This window comes from Phalaenopsis equestris, unplaced genomic scaffold, assembly GCF_001263595.1.
Source record: "Phalaenopsis equestris unplaced genomic scaffold, ASM126359v1 Scaffold000272, whole genome shotgun sequence".
Classification (NCBI taxonomy): Eukaryota; Viridiplantae; Streptophyta; class Magnoliopsida; order Asparagales; family Orchidaceae; genus Phalaenopsis; species Phalaenopsis equestris.
The window spans coordinates 186,449-195,374 of record NW_018164714.1 but is presented as its reverse complement, the minus strand read 5'-3'; the positions used below and the strand labels follow the sequence as shown (position 1 = coordinate 195,374).

Sequence of the window (8,926 nt, the reverse complement as noted above, 5' to 3'; positions counted from 1 at the left end):
ATATATATATATTTGTAACCCTAACCAGGATGTACTGTTTTTTCAAGAAATCAGAATGCTGCAGCTCTTACTCCCGAGGACTTCGGCAAATTGCTGAAACTCGTTAAATCCGTGTGTTATTTTCTTGTGTACGATGATTCTTGCGTTTATTTCCCCTAATTACTCAACACACTGCAACAAGACAAAATATCTCTCAAATCTAAACAGAATGCAGATATCTTGAAAATAAAAGAGCAAACCCCTCACCGCACATCATAAACCCTATCCATTACAACTCGATGGAATTCGAAGCTCACCAGGTATGTCAGATTGACGAACCCGGGCCCCGGGCCAAGCCGGTAAACGGGTGCTCCTTCTTCTCCTTGCCAATCGCCAGCCGCTATCTCTCCTCCAATCGTCCTCAGAATCGCTTCACCATCTCTAGACGAAACCGGCAGCGACGGGATACCCGGCATGAGTCCTCTGGCTACCACCTCTTCGACGCTCACCCGCTCGCAATCACTGACGCTAGCCCACCCCGGCGTCGTCGGATCACCAAGACCTCGGAGTACACTTCCCAAAATACACTTCCAACCTGCACACCGCTCGGCGGCATCCACCGATCATTCGGGAACCACTTTCCGCGTTCACGGCCACCGTAGTCCTTCGTGTCAGTGAAAACAATTACAGCTATAGCACCGGCGAGCTGAGCGTTCCTAACGATGTCGCCGCGATAAATCTCGCCATACCGCGCGAGTACCACGCTCCCTGTTACATCCACTCCAGCAGCCCTAAGCTTAGCAAAATCCTCAGCACGGCCGTAGTTAGCGTAGACAACTTGACCGGCGGCGGGGCCGGAGCGAGCGGAGGCGTGGAACGGCGGAAGAAACCCGGCCGCGACATCGTAGGGATCGCCGGGGTAGATTTCCTGGATGAGTTCAAAGGAGACGGAAGGGGATGTAGGCTCTGAGGAGAGGGAAAGGTAGCGATGAACAGGGTAGGATAGAAGAACATCGTAGGGGACGATGTGAGCGGGGATGGACGCGGAAGAGAAGGTTTCGAGGACGTAAGATGCGGCAGCGGCGTTGGCATCGGAGCCGGCGGCGTGGGGACGACGGGTGAGGGCGAGGAGGTGGCGGGCAGCGGTGTCGTTGGAGGCGAGGTGGAGGAAGAGGGAGTGGAAGGTGGACTTGGAGGGACGGCAGGCGTTGACCAGCAGGATGATGAGGACTGCAACTCCGATAGCCGCTAGGGAAAGTTGCCGTGCGATTCTGTGGAGCTGAGGGGTGAGAGTGAGAATGTGGACTTCGCTTCTTCATGGCACTTGTGTTGTTAACCGTTTGTGGTTCCCGGGGTATTGAACATTCGACGGTGGAGAAGATAAAGGACTATTACGTGTATATATATATATATATATATATATATAAACAAGAATTTTAAGGTCTACATGGGCAAAAATTTTTCTGTGCGGACTCCTGACGTAGCTCTACGTGCGACCAAAATTATTTCTGAGTTATTTTCAGATTATTTCTAGGTTATTTTCAATAATAACGAAATAACCCAGAAATAACCCGAAAATAAAAACCGCGGGTTATTTCTGGGTTATTTCATGATTATTGAAAATAGCTCAAAAATAACCAGAAAATAATTCAAGAATAACCTATGCCGCACGTAGAGCTACGTTAGGAGTCCAGACAGAAAATGCGCTCCTATATGGGACGGCTGCAGTTTATTAACAATCTATTGATAAGTTGCTGATCATCACTTGATTCGAATAAATGGGTTGGTTGTTTGGTTTGTGATATTAAAAAACAACTGATTTGTAGTTAATTGTGGATAAATGATTATTCTACTTCCCGTGTTGTAATTTTATTTGCAATATATTTGTTATAGAAATATATTTGATATTTGAGAAGCAAAAAATCACTTCAAAATATTAAAAAAAATAAGATACATGTCACACATAAAAGTGAGTATGTGTATTAAAAATAAGAAAAAATATTAAAATTACATTAAACAAAAAAAGATAATATTAATTTTAAAATCGAGACGGCATATGTCCCGAGTTACGTCGTCCTTCAGGGATGCCATCCAACCCTGGTCACAATCAATCAGCAGTGGAATTCGCTGAAATGTCTGTCCACCGAAAGAAGTCACACTTCTCTGGACCATTTATCCACATCGAGTGCTTGTAGGACTTTCACCCGTAGCTATGTGCCCGACATGACGTCAATAAGGAAGGTTGTAGTCTGCATAGCCAGAGCACTCGTCGGGAGGTCCCTGAAATCCTGGAGCTCAACTATTTTGAATAATTAAAAGGACAATTCATTAGTCATTGATTCATTGTGTGATAGAATATAAAAGGTTCTTGCTAACACCTCTTTTGTAATCATTCTGAAGGAAACGTGGAACCCATGATGGCTATGTAGTTCATCCAGGAGATAAAAAAATATGGGTAGTGTTATCTGAAACATGTTATTGAACTTTGTGGGGTGTCCTTGTAACAGCTGAACAACTCATTTATCATTAATATGGCTCGATTTCATGCATGGCATTCAATCTATAATGGAGCATTAGTAATTGTACATGATAATTGCATCTGTCGTAATTATTCTTATATAGCACAATCATTGTCAATCTATTCTAGAAAAATGTTATAATCAAACAACATGTAAAAGAACATCTAAAAACTAAAAATTAATTATTACTTAACAGAAATAATTACAAAGCAGCATATTGATTGTTCGTGCAAGAAAAATAAAATATCTAAATCAAATAATCCTACCCTAAAATGAAAAATAATAAGCAAACAAATAATAAATCCACAAAATCAATTGTTCATTAAAAAAAACATAAATATTAGCCACGAAGTTCGAGGGGCATCTTCATGAATATCTGTCTTTGGTTCAGGTCCTCCAGTAACCTCAAGGACTTCAGATAGAACGTTGTATCCACCCTAACTTCAGGATATGTATCCAGAACTCGAAGAAAGTCTTTTACGGTGGTGTCGTTTAAAGGACCGGGTTGACCTTTGCATACTTCTATCAGTTTATTTTTGGAGCTTATGACAGAAGAGGCTCCTTCATTTTTCCTTGTCTCCGCCCTAGACCGCTTTGATTGACCTGTGGACTCTAACTCCCTCTGGTTTTGGCTGGGGCCTTCACCTGCCCACCTACCTGCTCGGCCCCCATGTCATTTGACATGCTTGCAAACCCATGCTCACTTGGGGTGAACGCATGCATGCCTGTCAAAACTACACTAAACATGAGGTCCAACTTCTCCTCCAAGTCTAGCTGAATGCCACTTACCTAGAATTTTGCGGCAGCTGGCACTGCCTGAAAAATATGAGAAAGTATTTTAGTTAAAGCACATGAATGAAATAACAAATATTTAGGGGTTTACTTATTACCTCCAACTGTACAATCTAAGAATCCTCTGAAGCATCAATGGCGCTTGATCGGATCCCAACCCAAGCCCGTAGATCCCTGTTTCAGTTCCTTCCATAACTTCCAGTTCTTCTTCAACTAGTCTCACTTGCTCTTAAATTTTAACCTATTGTAGTCCCTTATCATTTCAAGAAACTTTTTCGCAATATTCTGCCACTCTTCTTTGTTAAAGTATGTGGTGGGTCTATTTTTAAGCTCGATCTCCTTAATACAGAGATTGCAAAACATGATTGTGATTTCCTTTTCCCATATTGTTGGTGTAACCACTTCTTTGGTCTTAACCATTACGTTACTAATAAAATAAATGGATCAAGAAATAAATCATAAAGGCAATAAAACAAAAAAATAGTATAAGCTTAACACCTCATGAAACATGTAGTAGAAAAAAACAAGATCGGGCCAAAAAATTACAAAATACCACCAGTAGACACACTTAAGTCTAACCACACATACACACAACCAAGCCCAACCACCAAGAAACACACCTAAGCCAAGCCAGACAAACAAACCACAACCATCAAACACACACCCAACTTTAATTTAACCACAAGAAGACACACCCAATTTCAACCACCAGCAGACACACGCACACCACAACCAACACACACACACTCAAGTCCAACCACCAGCAAACACACCCAAGTCCAACCACACAAATAAACCACAACCATCACACACACACACCTAAGTTCAACTACCAACAGACACACTCAAGTCCAACCACACACACAAACCACAACCAGCACACACACACCAAAGTTTGACCACATAGCTAACACACCCAAGTCCAACCACCAGCAGACACACCCAAGGCCTTAAAAACAAACAAACTACAACCAACACACACACACCCAACCACCAACAAACACACCTAAGTCCAACCACCAGCAAACACACCCAAGTCCAAACATACATACAAACCAAATCCATCACACACACACCCAAGTTCAACCACGAGAAGCCACACCCAAGTCCAACCACACATACAAACCACATCCAGCACACACACACCCAAGTTCAATCACCAGCAGACACACCCAAGTCCAACCACACACGCAAAACACAACTAGCAACACACACACCCAAGTCCAACCACACAGCAGACACACCCTAGTTCAACCACCAACATACACACACAAGTCCAACCACCGACAGACACACCCATCTTCATGTGTAAAATTTCTAAATGCTCAGAATGAGACCCTTGGTCAATCGTTATCAATTGTGTTCATTCCTTACTGTCAACCAAGCATTGACAACTTCAAAACCCTTCAAGCTTTCCATCAAACCTGAGTTGGGTGTGTAAACAATTGACACCAAGTCCTGATAGTATGGCCTAACATATCCTTTTCATTTTTTTTATCAGAGTTGTATATGAAGCATAACATTAATCTTCTCTAACCAACGACCTTTATAAAACCTCACATACATGAAATTTTCATTTCCATTGAGTAAAAAGAAGATTTCAGAATGCAAACCAGCATTGATATGAACTTCACACACACACCATAACTGTACACACACACACCCATGTCCAACCACCAACACACACGCCCAAGTCCAACACCCAAGTCCAACCTCCAACACCCAATTAAAGGCAACAACCGACAAAGACACACATACCCAATTCCAACCACTAGCACACACACCCAAAGCCAACACCCAAATCCAACATCCAACACCCAACCAAAGGCAGCAGTCGAGAGAAGCACAAAAAACGAGAAATACAAAAAATCAGGGGAAAAATCCATTCCTTCGTATTTCACCACAAGAGCACTAAAAACTTCTCACATCAAAGGAGAAAACCAAATAAACACATAAAAAATTCCAAAAGATGACAAAAAAATTGACTGAATCTATATTTAGATTCAAAGAGTATAATCATTTGTTGAGTTTAAAAGTGGAAGAAGGGATAGACCCTCAACATCTGTTGCAGGGGCATCTACTTCTAGTTCTGCATCATTGGAAGGTCTTATGGACCAACTCATGATTCAATAATATAATATCATTAATATATAGACTCAGTTGAGAGAGATTGAAGCAAGGCATGCATATAATGATGAATATAAGCAGAGGATAGTTCAACATGATATAGATTTTCAAAATACTATGGTGATGATGATGGTGAGGAAGGAGATGAGAACTGATAGTTTAGTTTGAGTTTGATTTGATATTATGCAGTTTGTATATTTGTTTGTGTTGTGTTGCACTTTTATTTGAGACTTGATGGATTTAAGATTTTTATGTTGTGTTGTGGACCTGTAATTTATAATAGTAATAGTAGACTTTTAACTTTTCAGTTTCAGTTTTAGTATCTTCAGTTTGAACATGTTGAATCTTTAGTATTTTCAGTTTTTTTTTTCATTTTTAGTATTTCTGTTTTAATTCCCAGCAAATTCTTTGGAATATATTATGTTTTATTTAATGCTTAAAAGCCTATATGTAGTTTTACAGTTAGTACCTCCAGTATACATAACCAATTTCATATTCAAAAATCCTCTACAGGTTAGTTTTTATTTTCATGCATTTATTGTTTTCTTCTCACCACAAGACCCACAATTACACAATAATTTAGCTTCCAAAAGATGACAAAAAAAAATTGACCGAATCTATATTTAGCTGCTAGTGTGAAAAATCAAAATATTACAAAATTTAGAAAATAGTTTACACACTAGGGTACTACACAAACATATGTATCGTTTCAAGTAATATAGGGTTTTTTTTTAAGAACCAAGTATCGATCCCATAGAGAAGTGAGGTAAGAAATTCCTTAGACTAGGTCTAGTCAACTACTATCAGATCTTAGTTTGGAATATCAATTAAAGTGATTTTTCTAATAACTATTCCTAAATGAAAATATTAACTCTAAAGATAACTTTTCTGGATAAATTGGTTTAGAGAATTTTGAGACGTTAAAGACAACCCTTATCGTGCAATGACCTAAATAACATGTAGGAATGAAATGCTTAGATTATAATGTTGTCAATGAAAAATAGGAGTATTCCTATTCTTTATCCTCTCATTTTGCCAGCAAAGAATATTGACTAATTTAAAGTTTTTCACCAGCTTGTGTAGCAATGCTGAGTAAATTCTGACATCTCACTTCCAGATTACCCAATGTGCCCTCTCAATAGGACCTACTAGGGACCCTTACGATCTAAACTCTAAATTGAATTGATAAAAAAATCTAGTTTGTCACTCTAGAAACATCAATTCTACTGTTGACCTCACTTTTGGGTGAGGGTTTTGGGTCTTTCCTTTAGTGACTAGGATCTAACCTTAGGACTTTCCTAATGACTATCTTAACATCTTAGAAATGGTACACACCTTCTCCTTAGACATGTCAACAAAGTCTTTGTTCTCTATGTTGGTTCTATATGTGATCAATAATCTTTAATACAAAGATTCAAGATTACATAAGAGAACCCTAATGAGAATTCCTATAGAACCTTTGGACCATAGGAAAATCTTGCACTGTTCTACACCTTTTTTGGACTCCAATACATTGCATCATCATTCATAATTGCCATGATCATCATAAATATTGCATTTTCATATCACAATGTTGCAATCATTACACCCATGATGCTGACTAAAATTATTTGAACCCAGTTTACCCTAAAATACCCCACTTGAATATTCTAATTTTTCAAAATTCCCCAAAAAACTGTCATTGAATCACAAAATCCACTTCAAATCATTTGATATTATCATTTAGACCATTTGATAACCAAAAATTTCAAAAATACCCAATTTTTCAAAAAATTACCAAAATACCCCTAGACCCACAAAATACCCAAATTCCCAAAACTTCCTAGAATCACCAATAAATCCTAAAAATCACACCAAATCATTCCTTATGTCTTCTTGAGAAATTTGACTGTAATATTGCCATCAAAATAACGAATACTTAAAAAATACTTCGGGGATCATAAAATCTTTCACATTGATCGAAAATGAGCTCGAACACTGTCGTTTGACTTCAAATTTTATCCTGAACCACCTCGACCCTTTAAATAAATCTTTTGACCACTTTGACCAAAGGCGGCCAAAATTACCAAAATGCCACTCATGGACAAAAAATTCTCAAATCCTCCAAAATCATCTCAAACACCCTTCTCAAACACTCCTAAAATCAATTCTGGACTATCCATTGGGTCTAATTTGACCAAATTCATTCACTGTGATCAAAATCTCCAAATTGAGCACCATGACTAATCAAATACCTTAATTTCAAATTCAACATGTCTAGATCCAATTTCAAATGAATTCAAATCAATTTAATTGGCCCGTGATCAATTTTCAAAACGGTCGATCGCAAACCAAAAATTTGAAAACCAAAAATTTGATGAAAAAAATTTGATGAAAATTAAATTTGACGCAATTTTTTTTCACTCGATTGCAGAAAGTGGTCTGAACGACCCCGAATGACGAAATGGATCGCGCGAGCGTGTCTGGATTGTTGATTTCGCCTAAAGAGGTCGTTCATTTCACCGCGATGACGCGTTCGACGAAAAAATGCGCGGGGAGATTTAAATAATAATAATAATATTATTATTATTATATAAAAAATTTAAAAAATTAAAAAATCGATAAAATGATAATACCCAAAGTCATCTATGATTCGTGCGAGCTAAGCAAATTGATTTGCATTACATTAACTAAGCTTGTAATATGATGAATAATTCAAAGTTAGAAATTTAGTATTAAAATAACGATTAACTTCAGATTAAGATTAGACTTGGGGCCCTAAACCCTATAAGAATGATCATAAAATTAGCCCAACAATTTAAATATCATCCTTATCTAAATCAACGAACGAGAATAAAGCCAAGATGATGAATTGCTCCAGCTTTGAAATAAAAAATCAAGAAATTTCTATTCAAAATCTATAATGAATGATAGTAAATCCGGAGACATATATTATTACAATTAAGCGTGAGGTTATAAATAGCCAATCCTATATAAACAGCCAACACACAACTCAAAAAAAAAAAAAAAAAAAAAAAGAAAAAAAAAACCCCTTCTCTCCTAAAACAACAACACCTCCCCCCACTCCACTTCTTCTTCATTACACACACCAGCAAATCCCCTTCTCCTCCCTCGCTGGAAAATGCCAATGTCACCGGAAAAGACGAAACCGAACTAAATTCCGGCGAACATCGACTCGAAGCGAAAATCACGTCAAAACGACGCCACGAGGAGTTAGATAAGCTCAGGAAGATCTACGGAAGATCTACTTATTCAAGCTCAGGAAGATCTACTTATTAAAACCTAATTGAGGACAAACCTCTTAGGCTCAGATATATCTCTTAAATCGAAATAATAATTCCGAACTTCCCTCCATTCCAGACCAAAAAATAGACCACAAAACACTTAAATGACTTTGGGGAAAGTTTCTCTGATTTTTTTAAGACATTTTAATGTTTCTATATTTATATTTTGATTTTTGAATGAAACGACACATTTATGTAAATTAAAAATTATAAAAATTATAAAAA

General features: G+C 38.1%; 1 pseudogene; it reads right to left on the bottom strand.

Moving 5' to 3' along the window:
• LOC110024742 overlaps nt 1-3,483 on the bottom strand; it is a 28,978-nt pseudogene extending 25,495 nt beyond the window's left edge.
• Between the last annotated feature and the right edge of the window lie 5,443 nt (nt 3,484-8,926).